The sequence below is a fragment of the Lissotriton vulgaris genome, chromosome 8 (genome assembly GCF_964263255.1).
Source record: "Lissotriton vulgaris chromosome 8, aLisVul1.2, whole genome shotgun sequence".
NCBI classification, from domain to species: Eukaryota; Metazoa; Chordata; class Amphibia; order Caudata; family Salamandridae; genus Lissotriton; species Lissotriton vulgaris.
Window position 1 is genome coordinate 884137157 of NC_141696.1, and position 27023 is coordinate 884164179.

Sequence of the window (27023 nt, forward strand, 5' to 3'; positions counted from 1 at the left end):
TGACAACACAGAGAGCCATTGCAAAGTAGCTCAAGTTCCCTTTGAGTGGGCAGGTCTCTGATACTCTTCAAGCAGCTGTGAGGCCATCCATGCCTGTTGATTGCCTGTTAGGCAATGATTTAGAAAGCTCCCCTTGGGTTAAGGTGGAGAGGAAGGCGCATTTGGAGATAGTGGGTCTGCCTGAGTGGGAATGTGTGACTACTCGGTCTATGGCAGCTAAGGGTGTTCAAGAGACCCTGGAGCCTGAAAGTATGGCCCAGGGACTTGCCTTAAAGAGAAGAGGTAGAGGGCGTGGGAAACCAGCCCCCATTGTTCCCACAGTCCAGGAGGAGGCAGACACTGAGGGGGATTCCCTGGAACCCACTGGTGAGCAAGTGTCTGAACTGGGGAACCTTCTTGAGCGGACCCACTGGCAGCAAGAAGGGGGTCCCTCCAGGGAGGAGTTTTGTGAAGAGCAGAAACAGTGCCCTTCTCTTGTGGGTTTGAGGCAATAGGCCACAAACCAGGCAGCAGGTTATCAGTCTGGATCACATTGTATCTACTGGGAGAATGGGCTCCTGTATAGCGAGCCTAAGGTTGCTGAGCCTGGGTCAACCCGTGTGCTGGTTGTACCCCAGCGCTTCAGAGCCTTCCTACTGGGGTTGGCTCATGATGTTCCTTTAGCTGGTCATCTGGGGCAGAACAAGACCTTTGAAAGGCTTGTCTCCCACTTTTATTGGCCCCGGATGCGGAAGAGTTCGGATACTCATTGTAGGACCTGTGAAACTTGCCAGGCAAGTGGGAAGATTGGGAGGAGGCACAAGGCCCCTCTCCAACCTTTCTCAGTGGTCAGTACCCCCTTTGAATGGGTGGGCATTGACATTGTGAGGCCACTGGAGCCCAAGACAGCCATGGGCAACAGGTTTATCCTGGGGTGGATCATGCTACCCTGTACCCGGAAGCCATTCCGCTCAGGACAGTCATGGCCCCTGTGGTGGGACATGCACTGATGGGGATCTTCTCCGGTGTGGGGTTCCCCAGAGAGGTTGTGTCTGACCAAGGTACAAACTTCATTTCCAATTATATGAAGTCTCCGTGGAAGGAGTGTGGTGTTACCTACAAGTTCACCACTCCTTACCACCCACAAGGAAATGGACTGGTTGAAAGATTCAACCGGACCCATAAAGGCATGATAATGGGTCTTGAAGAACCAATGAGGCGTAAGTGGGACGTCCTCTTGCCATGCCTTCTGTTTGCCTACCGTGAGGTGCCACAAAAGTTTCAAGGGTTCAGCCCCTTTGAGCTTTTGTATAGTCACCCTGTAAGAGGACCTTTGAGTTTGGTCAAGGAAGGCTGGGAGCAATCTCCCAGGAAACCTCCCCAGGATGTATATAACTACATGCTGGCCTTCAGGAACCAGACTTGGTGTTTCAGGAATCTCGCTCAGGCGAATCTGGAAGCCAGCCAGGCGGAAATGAAGCAGTGGTACTATCAGAATGCCACTCTGATTGAGCTTCAGCCTGGACAGAAAGTTTGGGTCATGGCCCCTGTGGAGCCTTGTGCACTCCAGGACAGGTGGACAAGTCCATATGAGGTGGTGGAACACAAGAGTGATGTCACCTATCTGGTGAACTTGCGGTCTCCAAGGAACCCCTTGAGGGCCCTACATGTTAACCGCCTGAAGACCCACTTAGAACGGTCCTAAATGGGCATGCTCCTAGCAACAGATGATGGAATGGAGGAGGAGACCGAGCCTCTTTCTAACTTCCTGTCTGCAACAGAGCAAGATGGGTCAGTGGATGGTGTCAGCCTCTCTGCCACACTGACCCCTGATCAGCAGCAAGATTGCCGCCAGCTGTTGGGGCAATTCTCTGATCTATTTTCCTTGGTTCCTGGTGTCACAGAGTTGTTCGTCCATGATGTGGACACTGGTGACAGTCCTCCTGTGAAGCACAAGGCTTACAGAGTGACTGACAAGGTTAGGGCTTACATTAAGTAGGAAATCTCCAAGATGTTTGCTTTAGGGGTCATTGAGTCCTTAAACAATCCTTGGGCCAGCCCAGTGGTTTTGGTCCCAAAGGCTGCCTCGCCGGGTGCCACACCCGAACTTCTGTTCTATGTGGACTACAGAGGGCTCGATTCAGTCACTAGGACTGATGCACATCCCATCCCCAAGGCTGATGAGCTCATTGATCGGTTAGGGGCTGCACGGTACCGTAGTACGCTTGATTTGACGTCTGGGTACTGGCAGATCGCCTTGACTGATGGGGCTAAGGAGAGGTCGGCATTCTCCACCCCAGATGGGCACTACCAATTCCGGATTATGCCCTTTGGGATGAAGAAGGCACCTGCCACCTTTCAGAGGTTGGTCAACCAGGTGTTGGCTGGACTGGAGGATTTCAGTGCCGCCTACCTAGATGACATTGCAGTGTTCAGCGCCGGTTGGGAGGAACACTTGCAGCACCTCTGGGAAGTGTTGATGGCACTGCGCAAGGCATGCTTCACGATTAAAGCAAGTAAGTGCCAGATCGGGCAGGGCTCCGTTGTGTACTTGGGTCACCAGGTAGGAAGCGGCCAGGTGGCACCCCTACAACCCAAGATTGATACCATCCTCGCAGGGGAACCCCCATAGACTCAGACACAGGTGAGAGACTTTTTAGGACTCACAGGGTACTACAGGAGGCTTGTCAAGGGGTATGGCAACAATGTTGCACCCTTGACTGAGCTGACTTCTAGGAAGCAGCCCAAGAAAGTGAACTGGACTGACACCTGTCAGAAGGCTTTTGATGCCCTGGAGACTGCCATGTGCACAGCACCTGTGCTTCAGGCCCCCAACTTCTCAAAATAATTCATTGCTCAGACAGACGCTTCAGAGCATTTTGTGGGGCCTGTTCTATCAGAGATTAATGAAGAGGGCCTAGACCAACCTATAGCCTTCATCAGTAGGAGGTTACTTCCACGGGAACAGAGGTGGAGTGCAATTGAGCATGAGGCATTTGCTGTGGTCTGGACACTGAAGAAGTTGAGACCATACTTGTTTCGTATTCACTTCCGGGTTCAGACCGACCACAGGCCCTTCAGATGGCTGATGCAGATGAGGGGTGAGAACCCAAAGTTGTTGAGATGGTCCATTTTTCTACAGGGTATGGACTTTACGGTGGAACACTGCCCTGGTACAGAACACGCCAACGCTGATGGTCTGTTCAAATTTTTTCGCCTTAGTGAAGAGAACTTCAATGGGAAGGGTAGTTCTCCCCTCATTTCAGCTGGAGGGGACACGTGTTAGTCCTGGCATCATTGGCGTGAGTCTCCCTTCCATTTTTGATGGATTGCCTCCTCTGTTTTGATATGTTTTTGCTGGATTTATGCTTTGGGCACTGTGCCACTGCCAATCAGTGCCACAGAGCAAGTGCTCCGAATGTTAAATTAATGTACTAATTGGTTATTCCATGACTGGGTTTTTTGATTCATCTGTCAGCCCCTAGTACAGTGCATCATGTGTGTCCAGGGCTTGTTAGTCAAATGCTGCTGGTGGGCATGCAGCACTGGTTGTGCCACCCACAGAAGCAGCTTGTAAAGTGTGTCCTAGGCCTGCAATTGCAAGGCCTATGTGTAGTCTAGCACTGCCATGTCGACTTGGCAAAGTGCAACCACTTGCCAGTCCCTAAACCTTTCCTTTGCTTCATATTAGACACCCCTATGGTAGGCCCAAGGGCAGGGTGCATTGTAAGCATAAGGTAGGACATGCTCTGATGTGTGTAGCATGTTCTAATAGGGAATTGCAACCATTTTTTGTGACTATTGAAGGCTACCTGTTCTCATAGGTTAGAATGGGCAGTTAGATTATTACATTCCTATAATACTAACTGGCTCAGGGAACACGGTAGAATTCGAATTTAGTATGCCTGAACTCAGAATGATAAAATACATATTTTAGTAAATTTTATTTTAATGTTCTGTGTTTGTAAATACCACTTTTAGAAAGCAGGTACTTGCTTGCCAAACCATTTGAGCCTGCCTCTGCTGGGTTGTATATTCCTTGTCTGGGTTTGTGCGTGACAGGGCTGGGGAATACCAGGAGACAGGCTGGGACAGCCCAGTGGTGAATAGAGAGATTTACATCCAGATGGGAGGGAGGAGTGCACCTGGGATCTGAATAGGGCTGGGCCTTCCCTCTACAATGCTGGCTCCACCCCCTGTGGCTTGTCTGATGTCTCTGCCCTGCACTGTGAAAGCAGAGGAGGAATCCTGTCAACAGAGTGCTCCAGAGCTGTATCTTCACTCCCCTGTGCTGGCTCCACCTCCTGTGGGGCGTCTGATGTTTCTGCCCTGCACAGTGAATGGAAGTAGAGAGTCATGTAAACAAAGTGCTCAGGAACTGGTTTGGACTAGGCAGAGGCCTCTATGCCTTCAGAGAACAAAGGATTTTGGGGTATAAATATTGGGACCCTGCTCCCAAGAAACTAGATCACTTCTGGAACAAGAAACCTTTCTGCCAAGGAGAAGAACCAAGGAGAAGAACCTAGGAAGCTGTAGGAGTTTGGACTGCCCCTCTGCCAGGTGCTGTTTGCTGGGTTGGCCTGCAGTGGTTGCTTCATTGCCAAGGGAAAGGAGAAGGAACTTTGTAAGGACTTTCATCTACAGAATATTCTCCAAGGGCTTGAACTGTGCTTGCCTCCTGCTGAAGTCTCAGGGACAAAAGACTTCACCTCCAGCTCCCTCCTGAATTTCCTTGCTGGAAATTCTGACTCCAGTCACTTGCGTGCCGCTGGGAGCTGGAAGCGCGACGCATCGTGAAGAAGCGTGTCGCCGCCTCAGCTGAAATCATCGCAATGCCGAAGAAGCGAGCATTCGTCGCATCTCCCTGGAAGCATGTGTTCATCGAAGCTGCCTGCTGTCACATCACCGGAGGAGCATGACCCCATCGTGAGAGTCGCCATCGCATCACCGGAGAAGCGTGTGTTCATCGAAGCTGGCTGCTGTCACATCACCGGAGGAGCGTGACGCCATCGTGAGAGTCGCCATCGCATCACCGGAGAAGCGTGTCGCAGGGCCTGTCGCGGCTCCAAAGTACAGAGTTGTCGCAAGGCTGCCAGGGCGTCATCGCGTTGTCATCGCATCGCCACATGAAGGGCACCATCTTCTCGCATCGCAACTGGATCATCGCATCGCATCAAGGCGCCATCTTGCACACCGCAACGGGCCCGCAAGCTGAGAATCTATGCATCACCTCCGCCGGTAAGGCTCACGACCAATCCCCTACAAGCATTGAGGAAGGACGCAACCGTTCCCCCGAATCATGGAACCGATGCATCTCCCCTTTTGCAAGCCTTTTGTTCACTTTGCGTTACGCATCTAGGTACTTTGTTGAGAACTTTGTCACATTTACCAGCAACTTGATATAAGAGACTTTAATCATCGTTTAAGTAATCTTAAGTGTAGTATTGTGGATTTGTGTCATTTATGGTCTTGTGTTTAAGTCTATATAAAGCATACTTGTTTTTATACAACCATTGTTGTGATCATCTGTAGTGTTATCACTGTATTACTGTGTATACTCACAAATGCTTTGTTGTAAATATATAATTTACCGTCTTAATTTCTATGCAGGTAAGTACTTAATCAATAATAACTCAAATCGGAAAGAAAAAAACAGAGTCCGTGGTGTTAGAGTTCCTAGGGGTTTTATTCCTTAAAAAGGAATGGTCAAGACCTGGATATCATGTTCTTCCCACCACAGGGGTGGAAGAAGGGATAGAGCAATATTTTATTGACAATACATAGCTTATATACTTAATTTACACCATAGAAAGCAATATAGTAGGCGTAACAGCTGAGAGAAGACAAGATAACAGTATCCACGTGTTACTAGTACGTAATCAGAAGGCGTGGACTAGGCGTAAACTAGAGGTGTGTGCTAGAAACGTCACAGGCAGGTGTCACAAAGGGGTGGTACTAAACAGAAATGTTGCAATGTCAGCAGAAATCGGAAGCTTGGATGCGCGCGCAGCTGCATGACGTGTGATTGACGTGAAACCGGAGGGTGCAGGGGGCTTGACATTTACACTGATGGAAAGAGACAGAAGTCTGGCATGTCAGATCAACTCGTACTTCTATCATATCTGATATCTGATGTTTGGGAACCATATTATCTGAACGGAAAAGGTCTCTGGGGCAGAAGCTATTCTATACTGACTATGAATGCGTGTATAAGCGCCTGAGTGTCTGCATGAGAAGCGTGGGGGCATGGGCCTTCCAGGGGAGCATGGTAACAGAGGCTATGATTTACTTGCATGGAGACAGGCCGGCCCTTTGGCTCTGCAGCTGGGGAATGTTTACTTGAACTAGTAGGCAGGAATGTATTTTTCGAGGAGCGGAACAGATAATTCGAAGGTTGTAGTCAGTCTTGGCAGGCAGCAGGCTGAGCTAAGCGCGGTGGGCCACGCTGGGAGTAAGTCAGAGTTCACGGGTACAGAGGCAGCCTGGGCTGAGGCTTTCAGAGTCAGAAGCCAGAAAAAAAGGCTCGATGGCAGAAATTCAGGGCCTACTTTGTCAGAGCTGAAAAACGTGTAAGGTACACTACAAAAAGACGTTGGCATAGCATACTTAGGAACGGACTATTTAACCCATTCAGGGTGGGTCTGAAAAAAGACATGTTAACGTTGGACGCAAATGTATTTGCGTCTTCATAGCTGGCACAGGAGGGAAGTTACATGCACTTTAAGCTGGTACATGGAGACGGTGGGGTACGCGCTAGGGAACACAACTTGACCATAAAATTTATATTTCCTCATTCCCTCCTTGTTCCCTACGGACCCTTCATGATATATCGATCCTCATGAATCAATCAGTCTGTTCTTGTAACATCATTTGCTCTTCTTTCTTTCTTTCACGTCTTGAAAGGAAACTGGAATGTTCAATGCATGAAGTGGCACACAGTCCACAAATCGCTGGCCCACACTGCAAGCACAGGCAGCAACTGAATACTAGGACTAAGCCAATGCCTAGGAAGGATAGGATCTTCCATCCCCAAGCGGTTAACGTTGTCCAGAACCAACCGGACCAAGTCCAGGTGCCTGGATTCTGATGTATCAGATTAGCAATTTTATGAAGACGTGTAATAGCTTTGTATACAGATGGCACGTTTTCTGGAATGAAAACACAGCAACTTGACCCGATGACCTTACAGGCTCCACCTCTATCTGCCAAGATGACGTCAATAACAAGACGATTCTGAAGAACAACAACCCGCATGGCGGACTGCTCTTCTGTTAAGTTACCTAGGGCGGAGGCAGTTTCATTCACTACTGCTTCAAGTGTTCTAGTTAATCTGCGTATCAGTTTACTATTTTGTACAGGGCCTAAAAAGAAAAAGAATCTTTTATTAAAATCGGTGTACTGTTCCCATGCCGTTTCTGTGTAGTCGACAAGTGGGATATCTCTTCTGAGTCTATTCTTTACTAGATTTGTATTTCTGTGATAATCAGGAGGAGCTAGAAAAACAGGTGGCAGAAGGAATGCAATATAACAGGTACCATCCCAATCTAGAGGTAAACGTATGTATGCGGTATGACCACAAACAAAATAGGAATGACGGACAGCTTTAAAGGACGATTTACCATGATCACTGAATTCGACCACAGTAGTACATTTACTATGACCCAAGTGTACTGAACCTTTCTTCCTGACACATAATTCACCAGTGACGGGTAATACTGACATAGCGGGCAGAACTGGTGCAGCTTCGGATTCAACAGTAAGAATCATAAGGTTAATTGTGTAATTGCTTAATCCATATACTTCATTTTCTAGATCAGTTCCTATTCTAATGGGGAGTCCCTCCTTATCAGGGGAACAGACGTCGAGCAGGACCAAGTTCAAGTTTCCCCAAACCCAGCCCCCATCGAAAACAGCAATATCAGGATCCAAGGAATTAATTATTTTAAACCATGCCCCACAGGAGCCGTTGTGAGTGAACGGATACGGAAAGAGGGGCAGAGCTCCCTTGTAATTCTGGTAGGGAGGGAGTCGGCCACATATCCAGCAATTTGTAGCATTATTAGTCTGATGGGAATGATGTAACATACTAATGAAAGTGTTGTTGCGCAGCGCAAGTCTGTAAGAGAGTTCATGTGGAGGTAACTCGCTGAAAGTATGTTCGGCAGAAACATTGTAAGCAGATTGTTCACGCTTGAAAATAGGCCAATAGATAGGAAGGAGTATACTGGCAACAATGATCAGAAGACTTAGAAAAAACATTATTAACAATGTCACTATACAGTGACTACGCAGTGATTTGCAGTATGTACGTTTCTTGAATTGTCTCTCTCTCTCTCTATCTCGATCTAGGGGATACATGTCAGAAACTATTTAACCGATTCACCTAGGGGAGGACTTAAACAATTAAACTGTCTGACTTGCTAGATCGGAGCTTTGATCTGTATTCTTCTTGTGTAGTTTACTCTCGTTTGGAAACTTTAAAGTCACTGGGCTCGATACAGTCTTTGGAAGGGGTGGACGAGCCTGGGTCGGATTTCAGTTCATTACATAGTTTAACATGGCTCGTGTGGATCCACCCCTTTCGGCCCTCCACTTTCACCGCTGTCCTCGTAGTAAGTAGAACGGTCTTCGGCTCTTTCCAGCGGGGCTCCAGCGGACTTTTCCTGTCAAAATTCCTTATTAGAATCAGGTCGCCTGGACGGACATCATGCGGCTTTACATCAGTGTTGTCAGGGAAGCCTGCGGCAACCTGTGAACGACATGATTGGAGTGCAGACATCAAGGAGGCAAGGTAATCTGTCAACATATTGCAATCAACATCAGTAATTTTCTTAGGAATGGGCGTCCCCCACATATTCGGTGGTCTACCAAAGACCACTTCGTACGGGGATAGTCCTGATCTCAAATGGGCGACCATTCTCATATAGAACAGTGCCACTGGCAGGTCGACTATCCAGTCGACCCCTTTCTCTTGACATATTTTTCCAAGGCGGGTCTTTAATGTCTGATTATGCCTCTCTACAAGGCCTGCGGCTTCGGGATGTCGGACACAATGGAATTTCCATTGATATCCTAGCAGCAAGGAAACCTGCTTCATTAATTCGGATGAGAATGGCTGACCGTTATCTGAGTACACGATACGAGGCATGCCGTACCGTGGGAAGAATTCACGAACCAACTGCCTGGCAGTGGTCGGAGCAGTGTAATCTGGGACTGGGTATGCTTCGGTCCAACGGGACAGTGCACAAACAATTACGAGGACATATTTGAATCCTCGACAACGGTCCATCTGGATATAATCCATCTGCAGGACTTCAAAAGGGTGATCGGGAGGATGAAATCCACCTTGCTCTACAGGGACGCTTTTACCTGGATTGAACTGACAACAGATCATGCAAGTACGCACTTTCTGTTTTGCTGCTGCTCGTAAGTGTTTATTGCTCCAAAGATTTTGTAAACTGTCTAACATCGCTTTCTCTCCTAGATGTGCTGGACTATGTGCTGTATTGATCATGACTTGAACCATAGAATCAGGGAGAAACCATGTAGATTTTCCCTTCGTCATCCAACCTTGATCTGTCTGGATCCCTCCTAGTTCAATCCATTTCTTTATTTCATCTGGGGTAGCATGTGTCTGAATATCGATAACATCTAGTGTGGGATCCCTGACTGTCATACAATTTGTCGGTCCTATTGTCTTTGTCATGTCTGTTGTCTGAGTGTGAGTCAATGCTGTATGTTTTGCTGTTTGGTCTGCCAGGTCGTTACCCTGGGAAACAGAATCTGTAACTTTAGTATGTGCTTTACACTTCATGACGGATATTCCTGAAGGCAGATGTATTGCTTCTAACAGTGCTTGAATGAGGGGACCGTGTTGGATCTTGGCACCATGAGAGGTCAGAAAACCTCGTTCTTGCCATAACATGCCGAAGTCGTGTACAACTCCGAACGCATAACGGGAATCAGTGTATATGTTGACATTTCTGTTCTTGGCTAGAATACAGGCTCGGGTCAGAGCAATAAGCTCTGCCGCCTGAGCGGACAGTGTGTCAATACGATGTGTTTCTTTTACTTCAGTTTCAGTGGTCACTGCATATGCGGCCACTAATTCTCCTGTATTTGTTCGCATACATGAACCATCCACATAAAGTGTCAGGTCTGGATTTGTCAGTGGAACATCTGTTAAGTCTCGTCGGGGCTTTGTTACTGCATTAATGATTTCTATACAATCATGCGGGGCTGGATCTGTCCTAATTGAAGGTAACAGTGTTGCTGGGTTCAGAATGCTGCAGCGCCTGATTTCTATGTGTGGCTGGAATAGCGTTAATTCGTAACCTGTCAGTCGTGCTATGGTCAAGTGCTGAGTCTGGGTTCTGTTTAAAAGAACCTCTACAGAATGTGGAACTTGTACTGTCAACTGATGGCCTAAAACAATTGAATCGCTCTGTCTGATCGCTAGTGCTGTTGCTGCTACTGACTTTAAGCACGCAGGGAGTGCCTGGGTTACTGAATCCAATGTACTTGAAAAATAAGCGCAAGGCTTATGTGAACCGGCTTGGTCTTGAGTGAGGACAGACAATGCTGTGCCATCACGTTCTGTAACAAAAAGTGTAAACGGTTTGCTGTAACATGGTGTCGCTAAAACTGGTGCTTGACATAATGCTTTCTTTAATTCCTCAAAGGCTTGTGTGTGTTCCTGAGTCCAAGGGAGGACAGTCGAAGTCGCTGCCTCCTGTGTCGTTAGCTGGATGAGTGGTTTAGCTAGAAATGCATATTGAGGAATCCATTGTCTGCAGTACGAGGTGAGGCCTATAAAGGCCCGCACTTCCTTTTGTGTCTGGGGTTGTGGCATATTTACAATTAACTGAATACGATCGGGAGTGAGCTGTCTCCCCACTTTAGACAGCAAGTGACCCAAGTACACAACTTGCTGAACACAGAATTGTAGCTTCGAAGGAGACACCTTGTGTCCCTTGTCTGCCAGGAAATGTAAAACTGTCAGTGATGCTTGTTCACATTCGGGCTCACTTCATGCGGTGATCAGCAGATCATCGACGTATTGCAGTAAAGCGGTGTTAACTGGCATTTGAATACAATCTAGTTGTCTTTTCAGTGCTTGACTATAGATGCTGGGGCTTTCTGTGAATCCTTGAGGTGCGCGGGAAAATTTGAAACTTCGTCCATTTAAACTGAATCCGAAGAGATATTGGCTCTCTGGATCAATAGGTACACTGAAGAAAGCGTTCTTGAGGTCAATTACAGTAAAGAACGTTGCTTCTGAATCAATAGCAGTCAATAGGGAAGAGATATCGGGGACCACAGGGTACTGTGGTACAATGCATTTATTCAGCTCTCGCAGATCAATCACCAACCGATATACTGGCGGTGCATTGGGATCAGTACGTTTAAGAATTGGAATGATGGGTGAATTACAGATATTGGAGTCGGTCTCTACGACCACTCCTTGGACAATGAGCTCTTCAATGATTTCCAGTAAAGCCACTACAGCATCGGGTGGTAACTTGTATTGTCTGATTCGTGGTAGAACAACTCCTGTCTTGAGTGTAACACGGTATGGTGTGATATGCATACAACCTACATCAGTTGGGCCTTTTGCCCACAAGTGATCTGGTACCTTTTTCAATCTGACATCGAATTCTCGCAACACATAATGACCCTTGAAATCCCGCAGAAAGAGTCTAACTCCCTCCGGGGAACAGCAAATTATGGCTCCTAGAGCCTTCAACGTTTTAATTCCTAACAGATTTTCTGGGCATGATTTCGTAAGTAACAAGTCTGTAACTCGTGATAATGGACCCACAGCCAGGGGGACTGGTTCTGATACTTCATTTACAATGGGCTGTCCTGAAAAACCAAGGGAAACATTCTGTGAGCCTGAGAGGGGTGCCCCTGGGACTTCGTCATGGCTTATAGTGGTGCGGCTTGCCCCTGTGTCAATTAAAAACTTTCTGTCTTTTCCCAATACTTGACTGTGTACATAAGGACCTTCTTGATCTACAGGAATTTCAATAAGAGGCAAACCCATCTCCCTCTCTAGGCTGTTTCATGCGTATCGTTGGTAATCGGGGTAAGTACCTTGGGCATACTGGTACATCTGCTGAGAAACTTGTTGGGTCGCGGCAATGGGCTGTGGCTGCGGTACCGCTACTGTCTGTGCTGTATGGGATGGAGCATGCATAGGCTGTGTGTTCTGCATGGGCTGTACATTCTGTGAGGTCTGTTGCTGGACCTGATCTTGTCTTGGTGGATGCGGTCTCTCTTTAGTTTTTCCTGTTGATATGTTATGTTTCAGGACTGGACATTCATGTACGTAGTGACCCGGCTGCTTGCAATAGTTGCATGTCCCTTTAACGGGAGCTGCGGCGTGACCTGTCTGGGTCGTACCCTTTCTGTTTCCGTCGGTATGGACCGACTGGGCTACTAACATTTTCATTTTCGTGTCTTTCATACGTTTCTGTTCCTGATCCTGTTCTTCTCTAATTCTGTTCTGATGGTATTGTAACATTTGTAACATCTGTGATGGCGTATTTGCTTGCCATGTACTCTCGACCTTGTATACACGGTTTTTAACTGCTAACAGGGAATTCTCAACTAACTTGGATACAAAAAGATGCGGGTACGACTCGCTACTTGGTTTACGACCACTATTAATAATAAAACATTTCTCGAATCTTGAATAAAAGTCACTAGTATCTTCGTCGGGTTTCTGTTTACATGCTGAGATTGCATCCCAGTCTTCTTTTCTAGTTGTCAGTAATCTGGGCAGAACCTGTACTATAAAACCTGGTAATGCTTTAGTTTTCTCCCCAAGGCCTAGCCCTGGGACACGTTTGTTCTCTTCATCTTCTATTTCTGCCCATGCAATCTTTTTCTCTCCAACCTCCCATTCTTTTTCCTTTAATTTCTCGTAGATGCCCGTGGGCAGCAGTACCTTTAACATTTTCATGATATCTTCATATGTGTAATCCCCCATCAGTAACATGTCTTTAAGTTCTCTATGAAAACCTGCAGGGTCTTTATCATGACACGGGACTAGTTTCTTCATTTCTAACAGTTCTAACTTAGTCAGTGGCGTGTGAACATACACACGTTTCAAGGTATGATCCTCACCCATAACTGGGTGTACTTCTCGTAAGGGGTTCTGACTTTCAATGCCACTCAGGCGTTCCATATGATACATTTTTCTTTCTGGGTGTGGAGCGGGAACATATTCAGAGTTTATAAAAGTGTTATATCTATGCCGTTGTTCTAGAATTATTTGTATTAACTTGGTACTGAGACCTCTCCATCTATCCATGAGTAGTGCTTCTAATGTTTCGGGTAAGGGACCTGGATCAGAATGTTGGTTTCTGTACTTCGTGAGGAGGTGCTGAATCATGTATACACCTGCTAATTTCTGCTCGTCTGGGGAGAGGTTCAGAAATGTCTGCGCTACGGTGTCATCATTATATATATCCGGATTTTCAGTCCATAATATGGCTGACCGGGCTACTTCTTGTTCATCCATAGAATTTAGTACATGGTACCCCATTCTCTCTCGGAGTCTTTTATCAGTTTCCTGAAACTGATGTTCAGAAGAATTCGGGTTTGTTAAGGCAGAGAGGAAAACTCTCTTGCTTTCCGGACGGATACCTTTCCTAAGGTAAGTTCCCTTACCTACATACGCTATAGTATCTGTAGTCTTTTCTGGTTCTTCAAGTTCTTCTTCCTCCTCGGAGGAAGCCTTTTCTTTCTCTTTTTTGTGCATTTCTATCACTGCTTTTCTAATTTTCTTGTACATACTGGCTATGCAAGTCCCCTTGTCGTGTTTTCCTTCAGATATATTTTGACCCCACTTGTTTAGTGCATCTAATTCACTCTGATCTGTCCCAGGCCTGTCTCGTTCTCTTATTAGGCAATTTATGAAAAAACGTAGTATCTGTGCTTGAACGTCAACTTTCTGACGCTCCATGGCATCCTTAATACTGTCAGGGTCTTTCCCAGTCTGAACAAACTCATATATTCTATCTAGGCGCTCCTTCATTCCTGCATAGCACAGCAGGAAATCAGTAGCAGATCTTAACCGTAGTGATGCCAGCATCATTATATCGTCTTTGCCGGGTACTGGATCATATCTGCAAACTGAAAGGTTTTCTTTGAATATGTCAAGGCGGGGTGACTTGAACGTAAAAGGATTCCGCAAGTCCCCGAGCTGTAACCTGCGTGCTAATGGCGGGGTGTGAAGACCCCCGGTCGCACCCCCTGAGGCGGAAGCTTGAACATTATCTCTCTGTGGAGTCTGTACCTGAACTTGAATTTGTCTTTTAGTAGGATCAGGTAGACGTGGTTTCGGTAGATCAACTTTAGGTACGGGAAGTGGTGGAGGTGTTGGAACAGGAGGATTCTGTTGTGGTACTGGTGGAATATGATCTTGGGGCGGGTTACCACCCCCGTCCCTGTCGTTAGGCAGGGCGCGGACAGGCAGATTGGTGTAAGCGGGTGCTACATCCTCTAGATAGGAATTCAGGAATATGTCTTTAGTGGTCCTATGAGTTACTTTAGTTGGAACCAATGGCGGCGGCAGATTTTTCGGTATTTCTGAAATGGCCTCAGGCGAACCCTCAGCCGCGAGATACATACCGTTCACGAGGTTGTTTCGGGCGCGGTCTACTTGCTCTGATTTTACTCGGATCCCCTCGGTAACTAACTCGTTTTCTTGGGCCTTGTCTGATTCTCTAAGTCTATCTTCTCTACGTAATTCTTTTTCAGCACGCTTATGTGATTCCTTACGCCAAAACTCTATGGCGTCTTTCTGAGATTGTCTGGCTTTCTTTTTCCATAGTGCTTCCTCTACCTTCATGATGCACTCGGCATCCCATGTTCCGGTAACAGGCCATCTGTGTCTTTCGTCTAGATGTTTAGTATACTCGGCCCATAAGTCTAGATATAATATGGCATCTATGCCATGCTTGTGGTACATAAAATTTCCTGGAGTGTCCCTAGGGGGGATAGGAATTTCTTCCTCTAACATCCCTTTCCTAGTTCCTATCTGCTTTAACTTGTTAAAAAACGGCATCTTGTTTACTTAGTACTGAATGCTCAATCCTTGCTATTTAATACTGGATACAGTTAGTTTATACAAGAACACACTAATGCACATTAAAAACAGTCACACTCATACCACGACATTAATCACATGAAGAAGACATTTGAGACATATATGACTACCCCCTATACCGGATGTACTGCTAAACAGCACAGATACACTGCTAAAACAGTGCAGAAACTTGAAATCACGGATGTACTGCTAAACAGCACAAATACACTGTCTAAAAACAGTGCAGACCGGACTTGTGTACCCAAACCCGTCTAGATACGTCCCAGCAATGGTACTCACGGGAAGCACGGAAACAGAAGGCCTCGGAAAACTCGACTGGACTGGACTCGACACGTGGATACTTCGGAAAACTTCGGAAAACTTCGGAAAACTGGTGGGCCTCTTGACACCTCGGACCTTGCTTCTTTCGGCTAGGCTCTGGTCGGGATCCTCCGCACTCCTCACCGCCTCGTCTGGGTACTGATCGCAGTCTTCGTTACCTCCGTGGGCCAGAGGGAGATGCAGGAAATCCTGCCGGTACGCGTAGTTTCCTTCTAACTGATGGCAGGGGACAGAGGTTGCAACGCACCAACCGGCGCGTGAGGTGGGGGAGGGGTCCCTATTCGGGCGCCAAAATGTTGTAAATATATAATTTACCGTCTTAATTTCTATGCAGGTAAGTACTTAATCAATAATAACTCAAATCGGAAAGAAAAAAACAGAGTCCGTGGTGTTAGAGTTCTTAGGGGTTTTATTCCTTAAAAAGGAATGGTCAAGACCTGGATATCATGTTCTTCCCACCACAGGGGTGGAAGAAGGGATAGAGCAATATTTTATTGACAATACATAGCTTATATACTTAATTTACACCATAGAAAGCAATATAGTAGGCGTAACAGCTGAGAGAAGACAAGATAACAGTATCCACGTGTTACTAGTACGTAATCAGAAGGCGTGGACTAGGCGTAAACTAGAGGTGTGTGCTAGAAACGTCACAGGCAGGTGTCACAAAGGGGTGGTACTAAACAGAAATGTTGCAATGTCAGCAGAAATCGGAAGCTTGGATGCGCGCGCAGCTGCATGACGTGTGATTGACGTGAAACCGGAGGGTGCAGGGGGCTTGACATTTACACTGATGGAAAGAGACAGAAGTCTGGCATGTCATATCAACTCGTACTTCTATCATATCTGATATCTGATGTTTGGGAACCATATTATCTGAACGGAAAAGGTCTCTGGGGCAGAAGCTATTCTATACTGACTATGAATGCGTGTATAAGCGCCTGAGTGTCTGCATGTGAAGCATGGGGGCATGGGCCTTCCAGGGGAGCATGGTAACAGAGGCTATGATTTACTTGCATGGAGACAGGCCGGCCCTTTGGCTCTGCAGCTGGGGAATGTTTACTTGAACTAGTAGGCAGGAATGTATTTTTCGAGGAGCGGAACAGATAATTCGAAGGTTGTAGTCAGTCTTGGCAGGCAGCAGGCTGAGCTAAGCACGGTGGGCCACGCTGGGAGTAAGTCAGAGTTCACGGGTACAGAGGCAGCCTGGGCTGAGGCTTTCAGAGTCAGAAGCCAGAAAAAAAGGCTTGATGGCAGAAATTCAGGGCCTACTTTGTCAGAGCTGAAAAACGTGTAAGGCACACTACAAAAAGACGTTGGCATAGCATACTTAGGAACGGACTATTTAACCCATTCAGGGTGGGTCTGAAAAAAGACATGTTAACGTTGGACGCAAATGTATTTGCGTCTTCATAGCTGGCACAGGAGGGAAGTTACATGCACTTTAAGCTGGTACATGGAGACGGTGGGGTACGCGCTAGGGAACACAACTTGACCATAAAATTTATATTTCCTCAGCTTAACACACTGCCTCTGAGATAAGCCTGTCCGCTCGTGCCAAGCTACTAAGGGGGCGAGCAGGGGTTATTAAGGAGTGTAATCCACGTATCCTGAATTAGAAGTAAGGGTCCCTATTTGGACAAAGGTGATAACCATTGCCAACTAGAGAACACCAGATCTAACATTTACCTAGATGATATTGCTTTTAATGTGACAAAACGTACATATGGCCCATTCACAAGAACACTACACGTGTTCCCTTCCATCAGATCTGTTTTTTCTCATCAACTCAGAGAAGTCAGTTCTAATTCCTTCACAACAAATGGAGTTCCTAGGATTTCTAATAAATTTATCCAGTGCAAACCTTCATCTTCACCCCACAAAAGCCAAAGTCGTCCAATCCAAGCTTTTACAGACTCTTCGGAGCCTTTTCATTTCTCTAAGGTCCCTGGTGAGAATTGTAGGTTTACTATCATCTTCCATAAAGGCCATTATCCTAGGTCCGCTCAATTATCAGGCTCGCCAAAGATTAAATATTCTTCACCTATGCAAGGGCCTAGCCTACTCCGATTCCATCAGTATAGATTTAGAATTTCAACTAGAGCTTCAGTGGTGGGTAGACCATTTAGATGCCTGGAACGGCAGAATAATCTTTGCATCAGCCCCTGATCTTGTGATAGAATCCAATGCAAGGCGGATGGGTTGGGGCGCCCGATGTGGACTAATCTTGACTGGGGGTACGTGGTCTCAAGAGTCCTTGTCATGCTGTTGTTCACATATCCCTATGTCATAAGAGCCATGTGCAAGGGGAGCAAAAAAAGAGTCACTCAAGAATATTTGGCTCAGCTTAGTTCCCTTTGTCCCAACCTCTCCTATGGCTCTAAATTCACTATTTAATGTTTTTTTCTACATGAAGGGACTGTCATGGGGGGCGTGGCTTGGGCGCCGATGGCGATGGTCGCCTGAGAGCTCGGCTCCGGGACTGAGCCCGGAATTATCCTGAACATCGGAGGCTGAGGGGCACCCCAGACCCCGCATTCGGTTGAGCGAGGCGACGACACCCTCCCGAAGGCCCTGGTGGAGTTTGGACGGAGGTGGCTTTGAAGAAATGCCGAAGTTTGCGGAGTGGCGGAGTGCGACCCAATATGGCGCCCGGACCCCTTTGTCCCCTTGATCGAACCTACGGAGTTGAGGAGGTCTCGCGGGTGTCGCCCGGCACCCGGCTTCACCAGCCTCAGTTGTTTTAGACATTGGACATTGGCTGGTTCGGACCCTCTACAGCGGGACCATACTCGTTTAGACGACCGGGCGGGTGCCCACGCATTAGAGGGCACCGGGCACGGGTGCACTCAGTTCTAGGCAGTGGTCGGTACCGCGACTCCGCAACTAGCTGCGAGTTCCTGGCCACCCCAACTACATGGATGGCGCGACACTCGGGCGCCACAGGACAACCGGGGGAGTTGGTGGCCCTCCCCCCGGAGCTATAGTGGGTGAACGGGCCTGCCCGACTCGGAGACGGGTGTCTCCGCCCCCTTATCGGTGCCCTCGGACGCCGTGGCGGTGGCGTGAGCCGAAACGGCGGAGTCTCCACAGGCTCTGGAGAAGGAGATCGCCCATTCCGGACTGGAGGGCGAAACCCCGGGAAAGTCGTGCTGGACACTTGCACACGGAGGCGACTACTCCGGGACCTTTGCGGAGAGCCCCTGGCAGCATGGGGAAACCTAAAGGAGCCAAGGGATCCAGCCAGGCCACCTCGGACTCTGAGGCCCAGGACAAGGAAGAACATGGAGATCCTAAAAGACCTGGTGGCGCACCACTCCAGCAACAATTCGACCGTGTACTGGAAGCCATAGAGGCAACTCGGTCGGCCCTACAACAGGACATTGCCCAGGTGGCGACTGGCCTGGGCCTCCTTAGGGCAGACCACGGTAAACTCTCGGACCGGGTCAAGGAGGTGGAGAGCACGGTGAAGACTATCGAACCGGCGCAGAGAACCCTGGCTGCGACGATAAAGGATGCCATGTCCCGAATCGAGACCCTCGAACGGAGGGCGGAGGATGCGGAAGGCCGAAACAGGAGGAATAACATTCGGGTAGTGGGCCTGCCGGAAAAGGTTGAGGAAGGCGATATGGTGCGCTACCTGGAGACCTGGCTCCGAGACACGGTGGTCCCGGAGGGCCTGTCCTCCTTTTACACTCTAGAACGGGCCCACAGAGTTCCAGCGCGGCCCCCACAGCAGGGACGAGCCCCGAGGCCGGTGGTGGCGCGGTTGCTACATTTCCGGGACAGAGACCTGATCCTAAATGCCGCCAGACACAATGGCCCGTTCCAGGTTGCAAACAGCCAGGTGAATATCTTCCCTGACTATACCTACGAGACGCAGCGCAAGCGGTTCTCCTTCCTGGCGGTTAAGCGTGAACTCAGGAGTGAGGGCATCCAATATTCACTCCTATTTCCCGCGAGGCTCCGAGTCATTGTCGACGACAAAACCCAGTTCTTCGACACCCCGGAGGAGGCCTGTGACTGGCTCGAACTGTACCGAACAGGGAAGGATGGTTACAACGCCTCGACCCATCAGGCGGAGGAGCCGGAACAAAGGAGGCGATCTAAAAGGGTCAGGAACCGCCGCGGCCGCACGGGAGGACCCTCGACAGCGGAGACATCATCTGAGCGGAGGGGAGTGCTGGAAGTTCTGTCGGAACTGTCGGGAGCAAGGGGCGAAGACGTCGAAGAGGAGGAGGAAAACCCGGGTGCTCAGGGGGCACCATCGGACTCGGAAGACTCAGTGGCAGACAGTACCCACACACCGGTGATCACACCGAAATCGGTGGAGGACCTTTTGGACGGACAAGGGTAATGGGATAGGTTGCCTTGTTTTGGGTGGGGGCCCGGCAGGGGGGAGGCGGCTGCCGTTCTTTATTGCTGACAATGGAAGAGGGAGGGTTGGGAGGCTTCTACTCTTGCCCCGAAAGATTTTGACACGGGGGGGCTTATTATAGTCCTGGTAGCCTGGGCGACGAGGGCCCACTGCCTCCGCTCAGCCCGCACCTGGCCCATAAGGCCTTCCTACGGTGGCGACCGTAGGACTAGTGGGGTTTTTGGGGTTGTTCTCCGTAGAAGTTTGGATGGGATCTAGATGGTGCAGTTTGGGTCCTGTTCTGGGGTGGTTGGGAGGGGGTTTTGTTGGTTTTTGGGGGGTTTGGTTCTGGTTGGGGAAAATGGCCGCCGACAGCGCTGGGAGGATTGATGTTTTTTCTTTGTGGGGACCCGGACGGGGAGTCTGTGCAAGAACACTTTGGGACAATGGCTGATGTTGCTAACTTGAAATGTATTACTTGGAACGTGAGGGGGCTTCACACTATGTCTAGGCGTCACAAGGTCCACGCTTATTTAGTGCGTAGGGGAGTGCAAATGGCGCTGCTGCAGGAAACGCATCTGAACAAGGCGGAAGGGGCGGCGCTTCAGCGTAGGTGGCGAGGGCAGGTCTTCTCCACGGCGTACTCTGCTTATGCCAGGGGGGCGCTAATATGGATCAGGGCAGGAGTCCCCTTCCAGGTCACGAGGACAGTGTTGGACCCAGAGGGGCGCTTTGTGGCCATATCAGGCACGCTAGGAGGGAGGGACTTGAATGTTTGCTGTGTGTATGCCCCTAATGTGGACCAGACTGCCTTCCTTTCCGGGTTATCGGGCTCGTTGGCCCACTTTTTCACCGGTCCCCTCCTGCTGGGGGGAGACTTTAACTCCGTGGTAGATGTAGACATAGACCGCTCGCATCCCCCGCTCCCCGACTCCCCGGTCCGGCGGACGGCTAAGGGCCGTCAAGATTGGCAGACCCGCTGGGGTTTGACGGACATATGGAGGGCGCATCACCCCGCGTCTAGAGATTATTCGTACTTTTCGAGCCTTCATGAGCTGCATGTCAGACTGGATGGCTTTCTTGGTTCGTCCGAATTAGTCTCGGCAGCGGTCCGATCGGAGTATTTATCGCGGACCATTTCGGACCATAACCCCCTCCTGCTGGACATTCGCTGGTTCCCTGGGACGCCAGTGGTACCCACCTGGAAGATGCGCCCCGAGATCCTCGAGGACAGTGTCTTCAAGGCAGACCTAGGGGAGAGAATCACGGATTATTTTGCATCCAACGGCGGTTCCGCGAGTACTAGGACGTTCGAATGGGACGCTTTCAAGGTGGTGGTGAGGGGGTACTGTATCTCTAAGAGGGTGGGCATGCGGCGTGTTATCCTGGCTGATTTGGACGCAGCGGACCGAACGCTCCGCGCGCTCGAAATTAGCCGACCCGGACGCCCGGAATTGCAAACACAAACGGTAGAGGCGAGGGAGAAGGTGGCGGTGGAGGTCGAACGGCTCCGCTGTTTCGATTATAAGGCCTACACGGTCCGATCTATAGCGGAGGGCGACAGGTCGAGCGCGTTACTGGCGTGGTTGGCCAACCCTACGCGCCAGTCCCAAACGACGACTAGGATGCGTAGGGCGGATGGGACCGAGGTGTGCACCCAACCAGAGATTCTTACTTGCTTCCGGCATTATTACGAATGTTTATACCGCAGTCGCTCCGCGCGTGACCCAGACCGGCTCGATAACTATCTTCGCCCGCTGGAACTCCGCACAGTGGAACAAGAAGTGGCAGACACCCTGGGATCTGACATAGACTTGGGGGAGATCCGCGGGGCCATCAAACGGATGGCGAGGAACAAGACCCCGGGCCTAAATGGCCTGCCGGTGGAGTTCTATGCAGCTTATGCTGACCTTCTGGCCCCTCGTTTATTGGTGGTCTACAGGGAGGCGAAGAGGCTGGGTCGCCTCCCCGGCTCGATGTGTGAGGCGTTGGTGGTTCCTCTCCTCAAGCCAGGCCGAGACTCGTCTGACCCGGGGTCCTACCGTCCCCTCTCAATGCTGACGGTGGACTACAAAATATTGAGCAGCATCTTGGCCTCGAGGCTGTTAGGACATATGGGCTCCCTAGTACACGAGGACCAAGCCGGTTTCATCCCACGGCGAAATACGACCATGAACATCCGAAGGTTGTTTCGCTTGCTTGGGGAACCATTCGTGGATGCCCCGTCCCCGGTAGTTTTGTCGGTGGACCTGGAGAAGGCGTTTGATAGCCTGGAGTGGGACTACTTAAGCGCGGTATTGCGGAAATTCGGCCTCGGGGAGGGATTTATCAAATGGACAGCAGTTCTTTACGCTTCCGCTTCAGCCAGGGTTAGATCGGGCCCTTTGATTTCATCGCGATATCCGGTGGAGCGTGGCACGCGGCAAGGGTGTTCCTTATCCCCGCTTCTTTTTGCACTAGCGGTGGAGCCACTAGCGATGCATCTTCGCTCGGGAGCCCACTATACGGGCTTATGGACAGCGGCGGGCCCGCATTACGTCTCGCTCTATGCGGACGACCTGTTGCTCTTCCTGGAGGACCCGGTCGACGCATTACGGGGAGCGGAATTAGCGCTAATGGAGTTCGGAGAAGTCTCAGGCCTACGAGTGAACTGGTCTAAGACCTGCCTCTTCCCGATGCGTAGGGGTGTCCCCACTCTGGCGCTAAGTAGGGAGATCAGATGGGAACCCGACTGCTTTAAATACCTTGGGGTATTTGTGTACCACGACCAGCCCGACCTCCTAGACGGAAATATTGCCCGTTGCATACGAGCACTCCGAGGCAGCATGGATTTTTGGGCCACGCTGCCGCTCTCCGTGGCAGGACGCATCGCCCTGCTCAAAATGGTGGCGCTCCCCCGACTATTGTATTACTTTCGGACTTTGCCGATCTGGGTCCCACCGGCTACGTTTCGCCGCTTGCGCTCTATGGTGGTCGGGTTCCTTTGGGGCACGGGCCGGCGGCGGGTGGCCCTCAATACCCTGATGAGGCCGAAGGACGAAGGGGGGCTCGCTGTGCCGGACTTTGAGAAGTACTACCTGGCGTCGCAGCTCCAGACATACACCCAGGAGATAGCCAGGGAGTTCAGAGGCCCGGAAGACGGTAGAGGGACGGGTATAGCCAGGCACGCCCTCTCCTTTATCGCGCTGCGACAGCGTTTAGTCCTTCGGGACCTGTCGATGGAGGAGCGGACTATCCGACTCTGTTGGAATCGGGCTCATAACAGAGGTCACCTGCGGACCCCATATGCACCTGAAATACCATTGGGGATGCTGACGGCCCTCCCCCACGGAGGAGACTGGTCGCGACTGGCGGACTGGGAGGATTCGGGTTTACAGCTCGTCGGGGACCTGTATGAGGACGGAGTGCTCCTGTCCTTTCAGGATCTCATTGACCGCTTTGGGATCCCCCGGGGCGACTTTCTGCTGCACTCGGCCATTGTGCGAGTGATCCAGGCGTACTGGCAAAACGGACTAGAGGAACCTCAGTTGTCTCAGGTGTGCCAGTATGTAATGATGTCGGCGGGCACAGTGAAGGCGGTCACTTGCCTTTATGGCAGGTTGATTACCGAGGGGTTGGTCCCTCTCACCACACTGAAGTCCCGCTGGGAAGAGGACATCGGTAGGGAGATCCCGGAGACGACCTGGTCCCAGCTGGTGAGGCGAGCATGGAAGGGTACACGTAGCGCCCGTTTCCAACTGGTCCACTACTATGTTCTCCATAGGGCGTACCTGACCCCGGTTAAGATCAGGCGTTATTTTGCCACAGCCTCGGCGGAATGCCCTAGGTGCCCGGCTCAGGAGGCGGACCTCCTACACATGCTATGGGCCTGTCCCGGATTGACGTCCTACTGGCAGGAGGTGGCGGCGACTTTAGAAGAGGTGACGGGGAGGCACTTATCGTTCGATGCGGCGGTAGGGCTACTGCACTGGTTCCCCCATACCCCCCGGACTAAAATCACCAGTAAATTTATAGACCTGGGGCTCCTACTGGCTAAGCGAGAGGTGACCAGGAACTGGAAGGCACGTGCTGGTCCTACGGGCAGCAGATGGCACGGTGAACTTTTGAAATGGGCGGCGGGTGAGAGCGCGCTGCGATATCAGTTGGCTTGGAGGCAAAGCAATGAGAAGGCGCAGGAGGCCGCGTTAGAATGGGAAACGTTGGTGCAGGCCCTCAGGGATTATTGTACCCCCAGCGACTCCGAAAGCGAAGAAGCAACTAGACCCGAGTCCCGTTAGACACTAGCATTAACAGCACTATTACCTTCCCCGAGGGTCGAGCAGTGGATCCTACAGTGATAAAACTCCCTGGCGCTGATGGTGGGGGGGGGGGAGGGGGGAGTTTCACAATGACTGGTAGTTTGAGGGGGGGGTATCTTTTTGGGGGTTGGGGTTTGTTTAGAAAAGCAGATGACGGACAGTATGTTATCCGAACCAGCTCCAGCATCCTACTGACCCCAGCTACATTCGCCGCCCAACCCCAGGAATATGGGCCGCTTGGCTGTATAGCAACGCTATGGAAGGGGGTCGGTGGGCTATATCTTGTAAGAGTTGGCTATAATATGATGCTGGTCGTTACTGTATTGTTGTACTGATTCCTGCAATAAAAATATATTTAAAAAAAAAAAAAAATGAAGGGACTGTCATGAAAATTATCAAATCCAATCCAGGAGTGTCTAATGAGCTCTGTTCTGCTGGTTATTTTTCTGACCAGCCAGGTTTTCCTCCTGCACTGTTTAATAATCTCAACATCTTCGCTCTCCAAACCCGTGCAACATATCTGCGACTACTCACAAAGCCACATACCTAATGACTAATTACTTTTCTTTCTGCTCATGACCTAGCGAATAAATGTGTACTTTCTGATTGCATCAAGTCAATGCTGAGCTGTTGAGAGGACAGATACCTTTCAACCAGTTGTGCATAGTCATCAAGCACAAAAAAGTATCAATAGAGTCCTCTGATGTTTCTACTAAGACTGAACAACCAGCTATGCAGGTTGTTGTTAGACCTGGCATCTTTTGACGTGGTTTCCCCTGACTTGCTGCTTTCTGCCCTCCTGGTGTGACTGTGTGCTGAACTTTGTTTTTGCTGGCTTTAGGACTCTGTGCACCTTTTCACTGCTCACGAGTGCTGAAGTACATGCACTCTGTGTCTAAAATGTAATGGAGTTTGGTTGCGCCATGATTGACATATTTGATTTTCTGATAAGTCGATTGTACAGTGCACTACATGTGCCCTGGGTCTGTAAATAAAATGCTACTAGTAGGCTTGCAGCACCGATTGTGCCAAACACATGAGTAGCCCTTCAAAAATGTCTCAGGCCTGCCACTGCAGAGCCTGTGTGTGCAGTTTAAACTGCTATCTCTCCCTGGCAAGGTAACCTACATGTAGGGCCGAAACATTCTTTTTTATGAGACATAGGTCAACCCTTGTGTCGGCCCTGGACAGCCCAGGGGCAAGGTGCAGTGCACTTAAAAGTTGGGATATGTACTTTACAGTTTTATATGTCCTTGTAGTGAAATGCTCTTAAATTTCACTGAAGTATAACTTCCAATTGGCAAAAGATAGGAAGAATAAGTTTTGTGTCTCAAGACTCACAATTTAAGAACACATCCTTTAGTGCAGTTGGTTTTTAAATTGCAGGTCAGAAAATGCCACTTTTAGAAAATTATTTCTAAAGACAGTGGTCCCTAGACAAGGATTAATGAGAAAAAACAGTAAATATAGACCCAATCAGTACTATATTTTAAAGCTATGCAACCGGACAGGTGTTTTTAATATACAGTTGCTTAAATATACAAAATAATTCTGGAAGAAACAAATAAAGTGGGACACAAGCCTGTAACATGAAACAAAATGGCTCAGGCAGAGTAAATTGTTTGGATGAGACACTTTTTGGTAGGACAAAAAAAGTATAGTGGAAACACCATTACACATAATAAGTATTAAATAAAGAGGTGTATATGGTGTACAACAAGTCAACTGTGTTTCGATCCTTACAAGAGATATAGGATCATCATCAGGACATTAACAATGGTATGCCTGTATACATTTTGCTTCTAATAAATAAAACCGTAGGAGGGAATAAAGGATGGAAAAAGAAAAAGAGACATGAAAGTTAGCTCAGGCGGAAATATATTTGAAAACAACTTGGGTGCTGGGGAGAGCAGTGTATGTCAGACTATATATTAACCCCTTCCATGCTGGGCCGATTTTTCTCGTGTGCTAGGCTTATTAAAGAATCAATGGCTTTATGACGGCCCCCAGCCGTCATGAGCACACGAGCACTGTAATGCATGACGGATGGGGGCCGTCATCAGCATGGAAGGGGTTAAAACCCCCTGTTCGGCTGGACAGCTGTAAAATATATTACTGATTGGGTCTATATTTATTGTTTGCTCTCATTAATCCTTGTCTATTCACCACTGTCTTTACAAATAATTGATTACCCAAGGTCCCTAACCAACTTTATTTGGTTTCCCTTGTTCTTCATAACACACTTTAAGAAAATTGGCATGTTCTTACTTTAACCATTCTGTGCCTTCTGCCTGTCTCTAAAATACATGTCTGGGCTGGGAGACAGCTGGGCTTTGTGCATTCCCTTTAGATTGTCGCACACAAAGGGAGCTGGGGTGTGCCACTCACATTGTGATGGCCCAACATCAAGCTGATGGGTCTTCCTGGGCTAAAGTAAGAGGGAGGAGCTGACACTTGTACCTAAATAGGGCTGTGCCTGTCTCCACACAAAGAGTTGCATACCCCCCTGTAGTAAGTCTGTAGCCAGGGCAGGAAGGGCAGGGTTTTTTGCACTGGAAATACCTTTCTTTGAAGTCTCCATACTTCAAAGGCTAAAATGTGTATAAGTATTGGACTCTGACACCATATACTCAGAACGGTTCTAGAACTGAGGACATTCTACTGGAAGAAGAGCTGTCATGCTACCATGGGGAACTGCCACCTTGCTGCTTGCTTTGCTGTGTTGGCCGGCTGCCTGCTGTTTCTTGCTTGGGAGTGAGAGGACTGGATTTGACTCCCCACATCCTGCATTTTTAAACGTTCTCCAAGGCTTGTTGGGCTTGCCTCCTGTTTCTGAAGTCACAGTGATTTCAAGAACTTCACCTGCAGCCTGCTACCAACACCTGGGCCCCTCTGCTGTGAATCCTGCTCTGCCAAGAGGTTCTAAATCCAGTCATGGGCCTATGGAAGT